Source organism: Oreochromis aureus, linkage group 3 (assembly GCF_013358895.1).
Source record: "Oreochromis aureus strain Israel breed Guangdong linkage group 3, ZZ_aureus, whole genome shotgun sequence".
Taxonomy (NCBI): Eukaryota; Metazoa; Chordata; class Actinopteri; order Cichliformes; family Cichlidae; genus Oreochromis; species Oreochromis aureus.
In genome coordinates, this window is record NC_052944.1 from 121,405,592 (window position 1) to 121,427,592 (window position 22,001).

At 42.4% G+C, this 22,001-nt stretch overlaps 1 long non-coding RNA gene and 1 pseudogene across 1 annotated transcript; both read right to left on the reverse strand.

The window, feature by feature from the left end:
• Positions 1–737: 737 nt before the first annotated feature.
• On the reverse strand, positions 738–3,482 carry LOC120437993. The gene is made up of 5 exons (XR_005611564.1): positions 3,095–3,482; positions 2,523–2,996; positions 2,283–2,405; positions 1,428–1,822; positions 738–1,285 (listed from the first exon to the last, which is right to left on the reverse strand). It is a non-coding gene; the product is annotated as an uncharacterized LOC120437993 (long non-coding RNA).
• Positions 3,483–17,507: 14,025 nt separating this feature from the next.
• On the reverse strand, positions 17,508–21,506 carry LOC120437985 (annotated as a pseudogene).
• Positions 21,507–22,001: the final 495 nt, after the last annotated feature.

Consider the following 22,001-nt stretch of genomic DNA (forward strand, 5'->3'; position numbering starts at 1 on the left):
TATATCCAGCAAGAGTAATATGTCAGACATATGTCTGAATTGCTAACCCTAACCCTAGCTCAACAGACCACAATGCCCTGGACTGTCACTATTATTACATGCTGTGAACATAAGTAGCTTTGATCACAGTTTATGTTGTAAAAGAGAAGGAATATTAAAAAAAAAGATCAACATTGTGATATTATTTCTTCCAAACTGACCAGAAACATGCTTGTCAGACTCTCACAGCACAGGATCAGACTCACTGTGCATGACGGCTCAGGCCAGTAATGTTTGTTAGATTGTCAGTTGTTTAGTGCTTCTGTACAGTTAGGGTCACCGTCTCTGTGTCAGTATAATTAATATGCAGAAAACACTAAAAGCTGATTGTCTTCCAATATTCTAGCATAATTAAAAAACTTTGACTTTGTTAGTACATATTGTTACAGTCCTAATGCCAGTATGATTCTTCATAACTCCTGCTTTGAAATACTGAACTTTAAAATTGACCTGATATAAGATAATTTACAGGCAGTCTGTCAGGATAATTCTGACTGTAAGATCACTGTATTAATCTGAATCCTTCTGAAATGTCCTGTGAATCAATGCTGATGCAACTGACTGTGGGAAAGCTGTTAATAAAATGAATCTGTGACACATGCAACACATTCACAGAGGAAGAGGACACAAAGGGAGGACACACAGAGGCTGTGTTAAAGTCAGAAATCCAAATCTTTAGTCAAAAACAGGCGGCGGTTACAAACAGGAAGACAAGCAGTCCATCAAACAGTCTACAGGGTCAAACATACACAGAATTCAAACAGCAGTAAAAAATAGCTGGACACTGGAAAAACTTAAAGCAATGTGAGACGCAATAAAAGGAAGCAGCGCAGTATATTCACTGAATTACAAAATTACAAAAGAGAAAAACGACAATTTCTAAGGATTATTTTCTTAATTGCGGGTAGAGTGTGGCTGGTAAAGATGGAAACATACAGAATGTAAACTGTGTGAGTTTGGTGAACTTTGTTAGTAACAAATGAGGTAAAAAAACCCAAAACAGACAAAACACAGAAAGAGGCTCTCAGTATTCATTAATAATTAGAAAGCATCTAAACATTCTGATTTTTACAGTCTTAGTTCCGCTCGCTGTCATCATTAAAATCATCATGATCAATGGCGAGGTCATGAGGTGGGCGGGGCCGTCTCTGGTGATGTCACCATGAAGGAACAGCATCTGGCACGTGTTGGTGAAACATCCCAGTACACTGGTGTAGTTTCCTCTCCAGCTGTTGGACATTTGACACTTCAACATTAAGGGGAAGAAGAAGAAACAGCGTTAGGTCAGGTGACCACATGGTTTCTAAAATAACTGACAGGAAGTAACCAGGCTGTTAGAAATGGATATCATGTTTTTAAAGTTACTGTAGTTAGGTAACTCTACTTACCAAAAGCAGAGCTGCTGAATGTTGCAGGAACTGATCATGTGTGGTGGTCATTCAGTGCTGCTCTGGCAGGTTAGACAGTCTAATAGTGATATCCTGCCCATCTGAGAGTTTGAAAACACACATGCAAAGATTTAATTGTATTACAGTCAAAGTTGGATGTTCATTTTTGTCCTTTAAAAATGTTTGTGTATTTGAAAGCACTAACATTTAAGGATGACTCTGATCGTCTCTCTCTAAGAGTATCTCCTTTAAAGGGGAGACAAGTGTATCCACTGATCAACAAGTCAAGGTGGTGAGATGGACTCGTGCCCTTGGTGACTCTGCTAATTCTTCTGAGGAAACACCACCGTCTCTCCACACCGTCACCATCTGTGAGCACAAACTGCCACTCTGCTCTGTCAGCATGTAGGAAATCACATATCACACACACACACAAGGGTGAAGAAACATTAGAGCTCAACTTTGGATACTTTAGATCAAAACTAGCTCTTAGTTTCAGCAATCAGACAAACAATGATACCAAACTGATTCTGTATGAATACAATATGGTATTTTCAATACAGGTGTCAAATTAATGTATAAAAACTAATACAGATATATGTATATATATTTTTGATAAATTAGTTTGCTAAATTAGAATATATTTTTATTTATTTTTGATTTAACAATTGCAACTGAAAGAAATTAAATATTGAACCAAAATATATTGTCACATTCTACATTCTCAAATACAAATTTCACAAAGTAAATTTTGATTAACAGAAAAATATGAATTACAAAAATAATTGTATATTATTAAAATATTATGCAACCGTGACCAAAGTCAGAATCATCATTACAGTATTGTGGACTTACTGCTTGCCTAATAGTGATAAACTTCAGGGGAGATCATGATGACAGAAAACTGTAAACAACACTCTGAAGTCAAACTGCTTTTCTTGTTTCTGTGACCTCAGCACGCTGACAGACCTGAAGTTGCTACAGATTTTAAAAAGTGATAATTACAGGGAAGAAACTTCTCTTTTTCATCCGTTTAATCAAACATTTGATGCCTCAGCTGTCTCAGTCCTATAGCATTCTGCAACTACAACTAACCTGAGGAGGCTTGGATTTGGCTGCAGGTGCCCCTGTACATCCTTCTCAGCAGCACACATGTGGGTACCATTTAATCACACTTCTTCCTGAGCTTTGCTTCATCACAAGACTAAAGGTGGCATCCCGTGTCACAGTCTTATCATCATCCAATTGGAGAAGAAACATTTACGGTCATCCTGGTTTTGTTTTCTGATCCTTCAAACAGACTGAGGACAACAAAGCCCAGAGAACACGAGACACACAACATCCAACATTCAGACTCAACAGCCTCCATAAATGAAGAGCACCAGGTTGGTCCAGTTATACTAGATATAAGCATACTTCACATTACTGTGTATGAATAATAATCAAGAGACAAACTTTGAAGATGCAGAGCATGATGTCCCATCATCAGACTGTAAACAAATATCCACCAGGCTTCTTTGTTGGCAGAGGTGATGATTCTCCCATCAGGGATCAGTAGAGTGTATTAACCTGTGGTATAAGCAGCAGTCACTGAAATGTTACTGTTTCAGATAAGAAATCTAGCACATAAAAGCCAGGGTGGGAGGGATCTCTACAAACTGACTTACCTCTGCAACTGTGAGGCTGTTCCTCCAGCTTCAACAAAAATCTGACTCTCCCGTCACAAACAAAAAAACTCCAGCTGGGAGATAGAAAACGCTGCCTGGGTCTTGCTGGATGTTGCTGGTCAGAGTCCCACATTAGCACAGTGCTGCTTGGTCCCACTGACCCATGTGGACAGCGACTGTGGCGAACTGTTCTGGAAAACGGAAAAGAGAATTAAAATGACAAAAAGCCAAACAGGATTTCCACAAAGACTCTCTTGGAATCAGCAATCAGAAAATCATTGGTTCATATTACAATTAAATATGACCAGGCTCCTTAAATGTAAGCAGTTAAGATCTGATTTGATTTACATCCTTCACACAGCACATTTGTCCAGGCTGTCAGGTAAACATAGAATTAATCTCGGTAACATGACTCATAGTAGAGATTCAGTAAGAAAGATTGCCAGCTCTAATATTATTACCACACCAACAGTTCAGATTTCTAGAAGTATTTAAACAAATGTCAGTCTATCCATCATTTTCTTCTGAATATTCAATTCAGGTTCACAGTGGGGGGGGCGTGTCGTGGAATTTTGTAAAGTCTGCAACACAGAAAGAGCTGTGATCAAGCTATTTATTACTGCGTGCAGCAGAGCCAACACACATCAAACATCACAGTTCACAGTCATGTCAGCTCTGCCACAGAAGTGGTGCTCCTACTCCTTTATGCATTCCAAGGAAGAGGGAGGAAGTTACAAACTGATCCTACCACACTTCACGCGTCTCGCTATGAAACCTAACGGATCAACGGTTAAGCTGTTTTGTGCCCTTGGCCTTATCAGCACCTGTAAAGGGAGTTGTTTTCTCAAACTGCTGATGCTGAAGTAAGTTCATCTAGTGTTAGAAACTTTCACTGATCAGTCTATAACAGTGTCACAACTAAGCATATGCATAAGCACTTAAATACCTTAAATGAGAATAATAGAAAATTTCTATTACAGGAGCCAGAGCCTGTCCCAGTAGTCATAGGTAGAGCACACCTGGACAGGTCACCAGTCTGTCAGAGGACTAACAGAGACACAGACATCAGAGTAACAAATCTATTTAAAATTAATGTAAGCTTGCTGCAGCTGTATGTATGAACATGTGTTTCTGTGCTCACAGTCCACCTCTCAGGAACCTGCAGTTCATTTTAAGTCTACTTTAAACAGACCTCACAAAAGGCTGATGTGGCTGGATCAGTAGTCTGATGTAAGTACGATACCTTTGGCCAGGGATTAATCTGGTACATCTCTTCACTGCAGTCTTACATATTATCCCCACACCTGAATAAAAAATATTGATATTTACAAATAACATATTCAGCTGATGCAGCCTGACTCAATCTGATTCCAGATGTTCAGCACACACAGAGACACAGAGGGACTGTTTAAAGTTTAGTGTTAACCTGAGTCACTGATCATTTACAGTATTACAGTCTGTCAGTCTTTGCATGATGTCCACGTCACTGTAAGCTTCTAGCTGACTCTCAGGTGTGACAGGTGTGCCAGCAGGAAAGAGTAATAATAACCTGCATCCTGAGGTTTGTCATGCAGGATTAAAGGAGCCAGGCTTTGTTTACACAGCTAGGATTGTATTTCACACTGACCCTGGGTCAGTATAAGTATCATACAGTTTAAACGAAGCACTGAAACTTGCACATATTTATTACAGATGCATTGAAGCTAATCGGGATATTTACTGTTAATCTGTGGCTGCGATTAATCACTTTACTGGAAACTTTATTAACTAGTAACTTCATCAGTCATGACAGAAGCTAATATTTCTGTGCTAACATCGTTTAAACAGTAACAGCTATAGTATTCAATAGGAGGACCCTGCACGTCAATTCTCGACGCGAGGGGGGTACCCTGCGCGTCCATAAGTGAAGCAGAGGGAGCCTGACCATGCGTCACACATTTGACGAGTTGGGAGTGAGAACGTGTTGCTGAAGCAGCTGCATTATAACCAATCTGCTCCTTTGTGGCCTTTAAAACAGCTTAAATAACTGTTGTTATATTTGTTTCTGCTCCTCTTGGACAGACGACTCTTGAAAAGACATTTTTGAATTTCAATGTGACTTTAACTGGATAAATATGGGATATATAAACGTCCCTCTGCAACAAACTGATTCCAGCTTCGACCTCATGATAGGAATGTTTTTGTGGCTCAAGATGACCTGATATCTTTCATGATGGAGACATTTGACACATGTTTCACATATTATAGACCAACAAGTTATTCATAGCAGTTTAAATACAGGGAGTCACTTTTGGGCCCAGCAGATAAAACAGAGCCAATATTTCCTTCTTTATTTAAGTGACGTGTGTCACAGATGTGACCTAGTAAAGTGTAGCTGAACATTAGTAACGTTATTAACACTCTCAGCTCGTCCTTGTTCCAGACCTGAAGATCCTCTTCTTTCATTCAGCAGCAGCTTCAGGTCTCTGATGGTCCAGGCTTGTTGTTGGGAAACAGCCCTGCTGGGATGATGGTGTCCTCACAGAAACAGTCAGTGATGCTGTTGATCTCCATCACAGAGCACGTCCCAGTCTGCAGTCTCAGTCCTGCAGGGCCTCGCTGGCTTCCTGACTCCACCCAGTCAACAACAGGAAGTGTTTGCAGGAACAAAGTGAGGCTGTGGTCAAACAGGAGTTTTTATCTCCTGGCTCTGACTCTCACTGCGGCCCCGCTGCTGTGTCAACATGTGTTTGTGCTAAACAATGATGGAAAGTGTTATAAATGACTTGTTGGCCTCTGATCTGTCACAAACAGCTGAAACGTGTCTCTCATGAGTCACATGAAGGTTTCTGACAGAAAGGACAAAAAGTAGCTGCAGTCAGTTTGTGTCATTTTTATATTTATTCATCTGGGAGAAAAATCTGAGGGACATTAAAATGTGTTTTTCAACAGAGACAAGAACATAAATATAACATCACAGGTAAATGAACATATTTCAAGTAAACAGCTGGACTGATCAGGTCCAAACACAGAGTGATCAACAAACAGCTGTCATATCTTTATATATAAGCTCTTTATAAATCCTGTTCACTGCAGTCTGTTTACTAATAATGTCAAACTGTTAGAAACACAGAAACATCAGAATCGTCTTTGTTGACATAAACCTGTCTGGGATCCTTTGTTGTTCTTTTGATGCAGAGTTACATTATAAATATAAAGAGTTATTTCAGAGTCTCATCAGTTTTCCTGCATGTCTTTATTGAACACATCAGCAGGGCTGAAGCTCTCATGTTAAACACACACTGATCTATGGACACGTTCATGTGTTTCTAACAGAACCAGGCTGTTATCAGCTGCACTAACATGATGTCACACACACTGAATGTAACAGTGACAGTTTACATCATCACACAATCAGCTGTGATTGTTTCACTGTCATCAAACTAGTCAACAGGAAGTAGAATCAATAGAAACCAATCATTTACTGACAGCATGTCTGATTGAAATCAGTGCAGATTATGTATGAAGTATAACTGCACACAGTAACTGTGTTACAATAAGGACTTAACAGCGCCCTCTGCTGGAGTGTTTCAGTACTGCGTTAACTAGAATACACCACCTCCTCCTCCTCCTCACACCACCTGCTACAGCTCTACTCTTCTATGACTACAGTCATCCACAGCACTGATGTGAGGTCACATGGTTCATATGTAAGGAGCACAGAGACGTGCTAGCAGCTGACCTCAGGTCAGTTTAATGACTGTGAGCAGCAGCTGTGTTATTGTCACTGTGACAGGGAGACACTCTCAGACACAGCGCTCATGTCAGCTTGTTCTCATGCAGGAGGATCAGGAGCTCCATGTTTGTCTTTCTGTTTGAATCATGATGTGTTTGTGCCATCAGAGTCTGTCATGAGTACTCAGGGTTTCACAGCAGCTCTTCTGGATGCTGACGAGGACTCCAACCTCATGTTTCACCTCTCTGAGCTTCTGATGTCTGTGAACACTCGTGTTTCTTCTCTGGGCTCATCTGGACAAAAACACCTTTCTGTGTTTGGCTCCAGCCTCATTCTGACTGACAGGAAGTGTGTTATCCATGAGCTTCTTTGTTTCCTGCTGTGTTTCCTGTCTGTGGACAAACACGAGTGTTTCAGCTGAGGACTTGGTTCCTTCCACCTGTCCATACAGGACATCACGCTGTCTTTTCTCTTTAAATGCAGCTCCAGGTCCTTCCACGTGCTGCTCTGTATTTGTGCAGTTTGTAGTGTGTCCTGGGAAACGTAGCACACATGGTGTTCTTCTGGTGTTTCCTCCTTTCACTGAGTGTGAAACACTGACGCTGTGCTGTTGTTCACAGAGCTGATTCTAGCTGCAGCTGGACTCTGTCATCTAACTGAATGTGTTGGTGCTGATCACGGGGCTCTGAGGGGGAGCAGCAGGAGGACTCTGGATGCTGACGTCAGTGTATCTGTGGAAGCTCACACAGCGTCTCTGTCATTCAATATTGTGCTATATATTGTATCTATGCAAAGATGAACAGACTGTGTGTTCACTGGTCTCTGTGCTGCTGACTGCTGCAGCTCTGATGTCATCATCACTCCCTCCTCCACCCTCAGCAGTCCCAGCATGCTGCTGTGGTGCACCCCACCCTCACTCTACACCTGAGCCATAGACCACACCCTCCACCTCAATATACACCAGAGTTTTCTCTGCTATGGAAATGAGATCAGGAGGAAATCATTATTATTATTATTTAATAAATGCTCACATTAATGTGGGCTTATTTGTTTCATATTAGAAACATTAGTCGAGTGTTTTTAGTATAAAATGGTGAAAGTCCCTCTTCTTGCTCCTCCCCTCACCTGTGGATGGACGGTGCTGTTACCGTGGTGACAGCTGTGATGTGTTTCAGTCCTGCCTGGTTATCACTGCAGGAATCTTTCACATTTATTACAGGTAATAACTCTGATTTTTCTGTGTATTATGAACTAAATGTATCCTGATACACACAGAGATGGATGAGCAGAGGTCACATGATGAAAGAACAAACATGGAGTCTTTGATTTATTTAGATATTTATTGATGAATGCAAACAAACCCTGACACTGAACCATCGTCCAGCAGAACAAACCTGATCACATGACCTGCTGACCCAAACAGTGAAAAGCTCCATGGCAACAACAACAAACAGCCTCACATATGTTAACAGAGGCTGTTAGAAGCACAGAGTCTTTACAGTCTTTCTCCTGTTTGTACACAGATCTCTGCACATCTTCATCACAGTTACTCACAGACGTGCAGAGTGTGTGGATATCAAAGCTAAGTTTCCACCATGTTTGTAGTCTGTACTGGGACTCATGGAGCATCTCTCTATGAGCACTCAGTGCTTTAAACAGTGAGTCCCAGTTTAACCAGCAGCCTTCACACCACACATCACACAGACATGGAAACTTCAAACCCTCAGACTGAAGTCACTGGCAGTCTCTGGCACCAGCGACTCGCGCTAACAAACACACAGCAAACAGTGAAGGTTTGGTAGAGAAAGCTGGTTGGGTAATACCAAGTATGCAGCGAAGGAGGCGGGGTTACATTACTAGATGATTAAACATGAAACTATTTTGCTGATAATAATTGAAATGATTAAAGAAAATCAACAAGATATTTATGCAAGATAATTCATAATTTTATAAACTGGAATGATGAAATTATATTGGCTGGATCTGATTATTGGGGGGTCATGACCCCCGTAACCCCCCTGGAAATGACGCGCCTGGTCCTGAGGTCAAATCCACCATCTTTGTTTCAGTGCTTCATGTTCTCCCGTGTTTGTGTGCGTCCTCTCCGGTACTCCGGCTTCCTCCCACAGTCCAAACACATGCAGTTAGTGGGGTCAGGTTAACTGTGAGTGGTTGTGTGTCTCTGTGTTATTCCACCTTAATCAATGACTTCCTGTTAGCATTAAGTGCTTCTGTAGGACTGATGTCATTTTCATGGTTGGATCATTTAAATGAAGCTGGACTCAGATGCAGTAAATAAGTTGATTGATCATTAATGAATAAAGCTGGTCAAATCCATCACGTGGACACATGTGATTGTGTAGTATTGATCCCAATGCTGGTATTAGTCCTGGATCAATAACACTGGATGGATGCGTTCAGCATGGAGCCCTGAGCTGTGTTACAGACAAACATGAAACTGACAGGTCTGTGTCATTCACAGTCTGTAACACTTCTAAACAACAGAGGCTGACCCAAGTGCCTCAGAGCCAGGCACGCTCACATCACAGCTCTCTAAAGAAGTTTCAAAATAAGAGCTGAAAGCTGTGTTTGCTTGTGTTAGCTTATTATTGTGGAGACTAACATTCAGTGATCATGTGTTCAGACTCATAATGATTACTCTCATAAATCCTGATCTTTGTATTTACTGTGTGTTGGATCAATAACTGAGATTCATCGTATCACACAGCTGTGCTGCTGCTGCTGCTGGTGATGTCAGCACATCTGGAACAATACGAGGTATCTGCTACCAGACTGAGCAGGACGTGAGACCTGTGGACTGTTTAAAGCTGTCCCTCCACAGGTCACTCAGACCTGATCCACACCTCAGTGAGATTCTCTGACTTCCTCAGTAGAGACAGAAACCATTCAGATCTGGGACGATCAGCTGACTGATGATGTCACACAGACTGTGTTTTTCAGGAACAGTGATTCTGATGTGAGCCTGCTAGCTGACAGCAGACCTGATGAAACCACATGTTGACATCTGTGAGGACAGACTGGACTCTTTGACTGCACCTTGGTTCTCCTCAGAGGTCCTGTACAGGAGCATGTCCACCCCACTGAAGATCTCAGTCACTGTGAAACATAGAAACCTGCTTGTGTGGCCTCTGCCTCACATGTAGATGCAGCTACAGGTTTCTCTGTCAGTCAGACTGAAACAGTGTCCTGATGCTGCATCATTCAGCTCTGTGCCCCAGTCAGCATCACTGTGTCTACCAGTGTCAGTGTTTCTTTTCCTGTAACACTCAGCACAGGCTCAGCTGGTATCCAGTGTTGGACTTTCAGCTGCTGTGATAGATCCTCTAACATAGATCAGCTCTGCTACATGTTGTTAGATCAGTGCAGCTGCCTGTCATGTCCTGATGTTTCTCTGGGTCAGCAGCTTCTCCATCAGAGGTTCCTCACAAATGTGCAGATTATTCTTCTAATGAGGCGTCGACCATGTTTTCAGTTCTTTGGAAGAAAACATCGCCCTTTGCCATCCTTACTTTTCTTTGACTTGTTCAAATGCAGCTGAACTCCAGCTGGTATTTTATTGGACTCTGCAGCTGTTTCTGGTCATCAGTTCATTCCTGCAAACCTCTGAACCTGAACAACAATGATGCTGCATTGCTGGCTGATCCCAAAAGGTTGATTCTGTTCATCTGGACGTTTTCACGTTTGCTCACTGATCAGGTGACTTCTTCAGTCTCAGCTGACTGCAGCTTTACAACCTTACAAACAGCACATTTGCACAATGACTGAAACCAGCAGCACCTGAAATATATGATATGTGGACAGGAACACATGTGACATCACTTCCTGTTTGTTGGTGACTGAAGAGGAAGAAGTTCACAAGGAATCATTTAGAAGAGGTTCAAACATCAACTGATTGAATCCATGAATCTGAAAACGTGTTTGTGAGTGAAAGAGACAGACATGTACAGACTGAACTGTCTGTTCAACAGTCAGAGTGTTTCTCTAACAGGAGACACTCTTTACACTCAGCACAGGGACACTGAGGAACCACGGTAGACCATAAACCCAGGATAAAGAGTTTGAGTGAATGTGGTGTTGAAGGTGTGGAGGTGGATCAGAGAGTCAGAGGAGACTCTGTAGAAGGACAGAGTGCCAGCAGGACAGTCCACATACACTGCTGCTCTGTTAGAGACAGAGGAGGAGGAGGAGGAGGAGGAGGAGGAGATGTATGTTTGTCTCTTATTGTGCCAGACATGACGAGGACCATCATCAGAGCAGCTCAGACTCCAGGACTGATCATTGAATCCAAACACACAGTCTCTGCTTCCTTTCCTTCTGATGCTTCTGTAACTCACTGATATATAAACGTCTCCTCTCCACTCGACCTCCCAGTAACAGCGACCAGTCAGACCATTTCTACACAGCAGCTGAGACCAACGATCAAATCTGTCTGGATGATCAGGATATGACTGAACCTCCTCCACATGTGTCACCTTCCTGTTGTTGTCAGACAGTTGGAGCTTTGTGTTCACTGTGTTTGTGTCGATTGTGAGTTGACAGGAATCTGATGGAGAGAACAAACACAATCCAGCTGCAGTTATTGATCCATCATCTGTTCATTGATTGACACTTTGATGATGACTCCTGACATGATGAAGATGGTTGAATGTGTGCTGCTTTGTTTTCATGAATCCCATTAAAAACACACTTACACTTCCTCAGACCTGGTCTCAACCATCGGACTCCAGCAGGCTCCACCCTGAAAGGAGGAGGGGTCAGAGCAGCACAGTCAGCATGCACACATGGACATTACATGGCTCTCACACACACACTGTTACACACTGAGCTCAAAGCTCAGCTCCACTGTTTTATTCAAAGAAATCTACATTTATTTATCAGCACATTTAAAAACAGGTTGAGCCAAAGGGCTGCACAGAGTAGATATAAAATAGGAAACATACACAGTAATTACTATAAAGACTCGTCAGAATTGAAAGCTACAGAGTACAAACGTGTTTCCAACCGGGTTTTAAAAGTGTCGAGTGTTGGTGAAGACCTGATGTGAAGGGCGACTGTTCCAGAGTTTGGCATGACTTATCAGTTATCATTAATGTTCTTGCAGACAGACTCCTTGGAGACCCCCTACATAAATATCCATGTACTATCCAGCTAGACTAGTGTGTCTGTCCCTGAACATATTCCTGCATGTGTGATTATTCATGTCTCATCTACAGGAAGCAATTAGGAAGTGAGTGAAGAACACAGGAAATGTTTCCAGCTCTTCCTCCTCTATCAGACATTCTCTCAATACCTGAGAGTGTCCAGTCTCCAGCCTGGATCCTTCAGTCCAGCCGACAGCAGCTTCATTTCTGAGTCACCTGGATGATTGTAGCTCAGGTCCAGCTCTCTCAGATGGGAGGGGTTGGAGCTCAGAGCTGAGGCCAGAGAAGTACAGCCTTCCTCTGTGATCAGACAGCCTGACAGACTGCAGACACACAAAACAACAATCCATCTGTTATCCATCTCTATGGCAGCATAACTAAGGGTGGTTCAGGGTCACCTGATCCAGCTCGAACTCTAAGCTTTATCAAAAAGGAAAGTTTGAAGCTGATCTTCAAAGTAGAGAGGGTGTCTCCTGAACTCAAACTGGGAGCTGCTTCCACACAAAGTCTGTTGAAAGATTTTATTATGTTTATGTTTAGAAGTACATTTTGCTTAAGGTTTTTTAGATGTGTTTGCTCTTTTCATTAGAGAAGTTACGTTGTGCAAGCTTTGTGTGCATTCCAGAGCTCCCTGACTTTCACACCCGCATCCTGGGATCATGGGAGAGGTCACACACCTTGTCTTATTGTTTATCTCATATATGCTTAGAAGTATATAGTCATTTGTAGATTGAAAGAATGTCTCATCCTAGGAGGTCTGTAACAACTCTGTGCAGCATGAAGAGGGGAGTGCGTTCACTCCTCCTCAGAGTGTTCTGGCATAGATCACACGTCTCCTAAGAGAGGTCGTACCTTCTTTTATTGTTTTATGGTAGGATAAACGTATCTATGTCTGTTTTACTCTAAGTGCATTTTGTTTAGATGAACTGCTGGACTTCCAGGCCAGCAGGGTTAGGAAGTCATTTTATGACCACACACACACACACACACACACACACACACACACACACACACAAGGTATTCTTTGTTCACATGTATACCTATAAGATGTCATATGTTAATGAACCTATGCATATTCATGTAACCACAATAAAAGAGCAGTGTTACGGGAGAGCGGACGAGAGCAACTGAGGTCAAGCGAAGGAACGGCGCCTGTCCAGTTCTCTCCCGTGCACGTTAATTTGTAAAACCTGTCTGAGTGTCACTTATTCCAATCTGAGTTGAATTACAGGAAAACTCCTAACAAAGTCCAACATAGCCAGGCTTTCTTTGTGTTTGCTACTTTGACAAAACCTCAAATCCCAGTCAGAGATGACTGTGGTGTCAGCCAGACTGACACCACTCCACAAGTACACCACTAGGAGGTGCTAAAAGACTACAAAAACACCAAACCTGGGACTGTGACATATTCAGTCTGTTCAAATGTCCTGCATGGATATATGAAGAATGTGAAAAACATAAGGTGAACAAATATCACTAATCAATGATTTACATTCAGACATTCCTATAAAGTTACTGTTTATGCCTTAATATAAATCCAGTTTGAAATGATCAGCAGTGAAAAAATTTAAATCCTGACCTGAGAGTTTCCATTATACAGTGTGGACTCTTCACTTCAGCAGACAGAAGCTTCACTCCTGAATCCTGCAGGTCAGAGTTACTCAGGTCCAGCTCTCTCAGACTAGAGGACTGAGAGCTGAGGACTGAGAACAGAGCTTCATAGCCTCTCTCTGAGAATTGACAGTGACTGAGTCTGAAAAATGAAAGATAAACATTAAACAAACACTGTTGTTAAAATGTAGTGAGGGTGCACTGAAATGTTGTTAGATTTAGCAGTATGCAATTCTGTTTCTACAGGAATCCTACATTCCTGACTAAGATACAACAAATGAATCACACTGACAGACAGTGGTTAAAATACACTGATCAAACGAAGAAAATATCAAAATGGTACTTAGTTTTTTTTTCAGGAATCCTCCTTTCCTTACTATGATACAATAACAAATTACCTTTAATAGCTTAAATACACTGTTAACAAAAGTACACTTATCAAATTGGTACTCGGTAAAGTGAAGGATCAATTCAGGTATTCTAGGGCAAATGCCAAATAGCTCCATGTGCCGGACAGTGAGGTCAGGACATTAACACCAAAGCAGCTGATATTGATCAATAAGTCTCTGCTACTTAAACAATCAGAAAACTAGTGCAGATGTTAAACTGACTTGATGTTATACTTTGATTAAACAGTATTTATTTCTATATCCGTTTAGGTGGAGCATTTTTCTTAGTTAATTCTGCTAATTTGATGAAAAACAACCTCACTCAATCTCACCTCAGCGTATTCAGTTTACAGTGTGGAATCGCCAGTCCAGCAGAAAGATGCTTCATTTCTGAATCCCACAGGTTGTTGATATTCAGGTCCAACCCTCTCAGACTATAAAGCTGGGAGCTGAGAACTGAGGACAGAGCTTCACAGCCTCTCTCTGAGAGATAAGGCACACTCAGCCTGAATCAAATGGGAACAAAAAGATCTAAACTGGAATTTGAAAACATTCTGGTAAACAGAAACAAGTGAGGAGCTGGTAGATTTACTGACACTGGTTTAGTACCTGCTGGCACATCCATACATAGCTGTTCATCGGCTTCCCAAACTAAATATCTGTGATTGTTTTAAATCATTCTTACTGATCACAAACTGAATCTTGCTGCAGCCTCTCACAGCTCACCTGTTTCATTTGTGGGTGACTGCATCTCAAATGATCATGGAACTTGGACTCAACTATCTGCAATTTAAATTTCATGGTGGTGTGGGATTTTGGCTTTATATTTCAATTTTTTTTCAATATATATTGGGGGTTTTTTTGTGAAAAATTGCCTATCAACCTACTTCCAGCATGTTTGTTCACACTTTTGTGTGAACAAACAGGCGCTTACGACTGCAGTGAAAGCTCAGAATAACACCTCTGAGCGGATATTGGATTACATCAGGAAAGAATCCACTCAGAACAACACCTAATGGCAGAAGCTGGATTACATCTCGGATCAGTTGGCTGCGGTCGTGAGGTTTCAGGACCTGCTCTGTGAGCAAAAGACTGACAAGACCACGGAATCGATGGCTAATAACATCTTGGAGAAACTCGCAGCTATTAACAGGAGATTGAGAGACCAGTGCCGGAGTGTGAAACAGCTTGAAATTCTCATGAGTTGTTTGTAAAAGAAAATTCACCATCATAATGCGGCTACCCCTTCATCACCAGCTGTGGGCTCAAGGCTGGAGCTGAACAAAAACTCCCTGATAACGACTGTGTTATGTCTGTTCCTCCCCATCCTATGCAAGGCCACCTGAGTTGGCTGGAAGACTGTTTACTTAGCCTGGCAGGGCGAAGGACACTGTCTCAGCTTGACTCTGGACACGCAGACACATACACACATACTGATTTGCACACACTCATCCCCCTCCCTTTCCAAACGCCTTCGATGCTTGTTTCCTGCGGAGGAACACGGCGAGTCTGTGTGCCACGCTGGAACGATAGCGCTGTGCAGGATGGCTGCTGTGTTCGCTTCGGATTACTCCTCACCCCCACCCAACCCTGTGGCTTGTCATGTCTCTCACAATGTTGTGCTGTGGACATTTATGTGCTTTTGTGCGGAGGAGTTTTTTTGTTTCCTGTTCCCATGCTGTCCTACCATGGAAGCACAGCATGAATAGAGGTCTCTTTTTTTCCTCTTGTACTTTCCCATTGTAGTGCACATTTGAGTGTTTTTTCTGTAACGCTACCGATCTCCAACTTGTATCCCCATGTAATGTCTGTGCTGTGTGTGTTACACCTGGTAAAACGTCAATGCTGGTTGTTTTATTAAAGATGAAACAATTTAGACAGTTTTTAACTCTCAGTGATGCTGCAGTGTTCGTTTGACTTTGGGACCTGAATTTGACGGAGTTTAGGACCCAGATTACTCCCAGATTTACGAGCACCTTAGTCCGACAAATACGGCAATAACGACAGCCCGCTTGCATGTTCTACAAGAAAAATGTGCTTTGTTGTGTATCTGACAGACAAACACCAAACCAGTTCCACATCACTGAAGTTGCACCATTTTTACAAACCAATTTTGGTTCATCCCTTTCACTCAACGATCCACTTTCGCCCTTTTCATTCTCCTGTGCCGCTGTGCTTTTTCGGTCATGTGCGTATGAAAACAAAGGTACTGCGCATGCGCGTTTTACCCATATTCTATCGCAATATTTCATTTTCTTATTGTTGCCTAACATTGTACCGGTATTACTGTGAACGGTATAATATGGCCCAGCCCTGACTGAATGTTGGTTTTGTCTAATATTCAAATAACTGCCCACCGCTGAACTCCTTCACCCCCAGTGGGTCTGAGCAGTACCAATAGCAAAGAGGTGCAACACTGATGAAGCTGTGAGCTGAGCTGCAGTGATGAGTGAGGGAGCTGACTGTCTGCACTGCTGAGGTGAAGGAGAATAACAGATGTACTTTCTTTTATAGGTGGATAGTGGAAGGTTAGGGAAAGATGACTCCTCATTCTATGAACAGGTGATAATCCTCGTGAGTGAGGGTTAGTTACTCCAGGAGAAAGTCAAGATATGATGAAGAGATTCTGGGAGACTGAACCAGTGAAGTTTAATGGAAATTATTTCTACTAAAGCAGATACAATGATTAGTCCTTCCATCAGTCGTCCACAAAGCAGTGAGATAAAGTCTCAAGTCTCATTCTGCGCAGTGTAAATGTCAATGTCTTCTGGATCCTCACTGATCATTGGATTCTGTCACAAACTGTCAAGGTTCACAGACTGTGTACAGTCAGAAATCAAAGTGATGACATAGGAAGGATTGAAAAAGAATCAAACTAATAGATCTAACAGCAGGAAACCTGTAGAGACACGAGGAATATTATTGAATCTACCAGCACAGTACAATCACCAATACAGTTCTCCATTCTGCTGGGTAACTGTACTTGTGGGGCTGATTGTAACATATAGAAATGAATTCATCTTCAGCTGAGCAATAAGACCAGAGGAGGAATGAGGGAGTTGATGATTATCACCTATGGCTCCATCACAGTCTCTCAACGTCTTCAGTCAGTGCCCTGTGTGGTCAGGTCCCAGCCTATATTTCTGACCTTCTAGAAACATACAGCTATTCTCACAGTCTGAGATCTTCCAGTCAACTGTTACTGTTCCCACTAACTCATTTATTCAGACTCTAGTATTAAGAGTGGCCTTTAACTAGTTTTAGGCTGTATGATGTTCAGTGTTTGCTGTTTTATGGTTTCATCTTCCGTTTTTATTGCCTGTTTCTATTTTAAAGCACTTGGTGGTTTTTCGCATGTGAAGGCTGCTGTATAAATAAAGTTTACTTACAAAATCAAAGTCATGATTCTGGACATGACTTTAATAAAGGCTGAAACTGAGAAATATTTAAGACCCTCTGACATTTACTGTTGCTATCAAACATTAAATAAAATCAGCTTTATTTAGTGCTGATGATCATTTAAATAAATATGTTTAAGTTTTTAAGTGTCCATCACACATTGCACTGATCACATATTTACTCACAGAGCTTTGTTGGAGGCTTTGACCACTGGCAGCAGCCACAGAAGAGCCTCCTCTGAAGCAAAGTATTTCTTCAGGTCAAACACATCCAGATCTTCTTCTGATGACAGTAAGATGAAGACCAGAGCTGACCACTGAGCAGGAGACAGTTTATCTGTGGAGAGACTTCCTGATCTCAGGGACTGTTGGATCTCCTCCACTAGAGAACGGCCATTCAGTTCATTCAGACAGTGGAACAGATTGATGCTTTTCTCTGCAGACAGATTCTTACTGAGCTTCTCCTTGATGTACTGGACTGTTTTCTGATTGGTCTGTGAGCTACTTCCTGTCTGTGTCAGCAGACCTCGTAGGAGAGTCTGATTGGTCTGCAGTGAAAGACCCAGGAGGAAGCGGAGGAACAAGTCCAGGTGTCCATTTGGACTCAGTAAGGCCTTGTTCACAGCACTCTGGTGGAGAGATTGTAGGTTTGGTTTGTTAAATAATTTAGACCACATGGAGGTTGTTTGTTGTTCTTCCAGCAGATTGAGTCCAGAGTTGATGAAGGTCAGATGGACATGAAGAGCAGCCAGAAACTCCTGAACACTCAGATGGATGAAGCAGAACACCTTGTCCTGGTACAGTCCTCTCTCCTCTTTAAAGATCTGTGTGAACACTCCTGAGTACACTGAGGCTGCTCTGATATCGATGCCACACTCTGTCAGGTCTGATTCATAGAAGATCAGGTTTCCTTTCTGCAGCTGATCAAAAGCCAGTTTTCCCAGAGACTCCATCATCTTCCTGCTCTCTGGACTCCAGTGTGGATCTGTCTCAGCTCCTCCATCATACTTGACCTTCTTCACTTTGGCCTGAACCACCAGGAAGTGGATGTACATCTCAGTCAGGGTCTTGGGCAGCTGTCCTCCTCTCTGGTTTCCAGCACATCCTCCAGAACTGTAGCAGTGATCCAGCAGAAGACTGGGATGTGGCACATGATGTGGAGGCTTCGTGATGTCTTGATGTGGGAGATGATCCTGCTGGCCTGATCCTCATCTCTGAATCTCTTCCTGAAGTACTCCTCCTTCTGTGGGTCAGTGAACCCTCTGACCTCTGTCACCATGCCAACACAGTCAGGAGGGATCTGATTGGCTGCTGCAGGTCGTGTGGTTATCCAGAGGCGAGCAGAAGGAAGCAGTTTCCCCCTGATGAGGTTTATCAGCAGCACATCCACTGAGGTGGACTTTCTAGGGTCAGTCAGGATTGTAGTTTTGTGGAAGTCCAGAGGAGGTCGACACTCATCCAGATCATCAAAGATGAACACAACCTGGAAGTCTTCAAAGCTGCAGATTCCTGCTTCTTTGGTTTCAGTAAAGAAGTGATGAACAAGTCCCACCAAGCTGAACTTTTCCTCTTTCAGCACATTCAGCTCTCTGAAAGTGAATGGAAATATGAACTGGATGTCCTGGTTGGCTTTGTCTTCAGCCCAGTCCAGGCTGTATTTCTGTGTTAAGACTGTTTTCCCAATGCCAGCCACTCCCTTTGTCAGCACTGTTCTGATTGGTTCATCTCTTCCAGGTGAGGCTTTAAAGATGTCTTCTTGTCTGATGGTTGTTTCTGGTCTGTCTGGTTTCCTGGATGCTGTTTCAATCTGTCTGACCTCATGTTCATCATTGACCTCTGCAGTCCCTCCCTCTGTGATGTAGAGCTCTGTGTAGATCTGATTCAGAAGGGTTGGGTTTCCTGCTTTAGCGATGCCCTCAAACACACACTGGAACTTCTTCTTCAGAGCAGATTTAAGGTTACGATGACAAACTGCAGCAGGAAGTTCTGAACAATAATAATAATAAAAATACAACTTCAACAATCGTATTTTACAAAATGCTGATGACATTTTCTGACCCACTGAGAAATAACTGAACACACTGGTGTCACAAGTGTCTCATTTATCCAGCAGCTTAAATCTTTAGATAAATCCTCTTACTGCTCTGCAGACGGTCAGCCAGCTCCTCCTGCTTCATTCTCCTCAGGAAGTCCACTGTGATCTTCACAAATGCCTCTCTGCTGCTCCTCTGCTCATCATCCTCCCTCTGAAACTCCAAGCACTGGGGCTTATTTGGACTCAGAACCTTCTGGATCTTCTTCAGCTCGTTCTTCACAAAAGTGATGATGTTGTCCTCCAGCAGCTGGAACAGAATATTTATGAATGACCCACCACTCTGAACTTCAGTCTACACAACATCCACTTCTTTATGATCAAGGGGCATATCCATGATCTCTTCACCAATTATAAGTCTGACTTTATCTGGTTAACTGACACATTCTTGACTCTCATCATCCACTGAAACACAAACTGGGCGTCATCAGGATGCTACAACACAAAACAAACACCATCCCCACAGACACAGCAGCCAGGGAGGCAGAAGAACATCACATCAAGAAGGTCCTGAGTAAATGTGAACGCTGGTTTGAGGGCGGAGTCAATGAGGCTATTAATGTGAAAAGGGAAAGACCATCTCTGAATGGAGGAGGGGCCTAAGGGTACATCTGTCACCATCTTACAATGCTGTGATTGCAGCCATTCCCAAACTCTGTGAATGGGACTCATGGACATTGATCAGTGGTTGTTGATCAATGGTCTTGACAATATGCGCACTGACTTCCCAGCCCATTGTTCCTTCAGTGCTGCTGGTTTCAGTCATTATACAAATGTGCTGTTTATAACCTGCAGTCAGCTGAGACTGAAGAAGCCACCTGAAGATGATGAAACGTTTCTCCCAGTGAAAACATCCAGATGAACAGAATCAGCCTTTTTGGGATTCACTTACCTGGATCATTGAGCATCAAGACACAACTCTGTGACTTTTCTCAGTTGAATAAATCCTCTCCTCCAGGTTTGTTTACATCTACCAGCCCTGTGGCTCTGCCCAGGGACAATAATCTATGTGAGTGGTGGAAAGTCATACAGGTGTCTGCTCCTGCCTTCAGTTATTTTTAATCTACTGTGTGTCAACTGGCTGAACCTACTCCATCTGTCTACCATCCCCCTAAACTCAACAATGACTTAGTGATCTATCCAGTCTCTGACCAAACACATCCTGCTGCAGGATCATAGCAGCCACTGATGATCCCACTCACTGTGAACAACACATTTGGACCTGATTTGCTGCTCTGGTTTACTGCTGTCACCAACTTGAGAGGCTCTGCAGAAAAACTGGACTTGTCCACAAACAGATGTATAAAAATCATAAACTACATTACAAAGACAGCATTGCTCCATCAACTCTAATTACTATGGCCACGTTATCTCTTCTAATTAAGGTACAGACACTCAAACTTGCTGCTTTCATTGAGAAGTCAAATGTCTGAATATGAGCTGGAAGCTGCTGATTGTCCTCCTCCTTCCCATGGGGTGAACTTTCTCTACTACTTTCACTATAAACACGCCCCTTTCATGCACCTGCAGAGGGCCACCAGCAGATGGAGCTGTCTTAAACAAATCCACTTGGATAGTTAGCTGTAGATGATTCTCAGTATGATTGTAGGATTTTGGGTTGTTCTTTAGATTTATTTAAACTCTTATATTGTGCACAAGTGTTGAGCGACCCATAATTTCTCTGTACTTTTCATAAAAGCAGCCAGACTTTCAGCTAGTTTTTGTTTTTTAAGAGCTCAAAGTTATTGAAGAAACAGTTATTCAGCTTCATTCCCACTGATCTCGACTACAAACTGTTTCACTTTGGTTTTTGTTTAAAGCCTCGATGTTTAAAACGTTTCCCTGTGATCACATTTGCACCGTCTGATTTCAAAGTTTGTTTTCTGTTGGTCATTTAATCCACAGAGTCCTTGGTGTTCTGAAAGGGAGCTATCAATTTATGTATTATTATTAATATTAATAATAAAAGTAGTTGTTGTGCATGTACAGACCATAAATATGGAGTCCAGCTGTGTTTGATGCTGCTGGGCAGACTGACCACTGGGAACCTCTGAGCTCTGCTGGTCCACTCTGTGGAGGAACCATGAAGACACACACACACACACACACACACACACACACACACACTTTCATTATTTAAATGTGAACTTAGCCTCTAAAATCTGTGTTCAGTCAGTTTTGCTGCTTCCCTGTGTCTGACCTCACGTATGTGCTTCTGAAAGAACCGTTAAAAATCCCTGTAAACACTTTTAAACCTGTGAAAAAACCTTTTTAGAACAGTTTAAGCTGTTATATGCTGAACTCTTGGCTGACATCATATTAAATGCTGTGGATTCAGAGTACCAGTTCTTTTGGTAATACAGTGTAAAGTTGCACTCATTTCCATGAACACCACTGTGGTTCAGTGTTGTCCTGATGGAGTATCATTAACAGCAGCCAGTATGATCCAGGCTTTAGCTGCTGGGTCTCTTTGTGACCTCTCAGACTGTTTAACAGATCAAACACAAAGACATGAGAATCAGAGACAGAGCAGCTCTCTT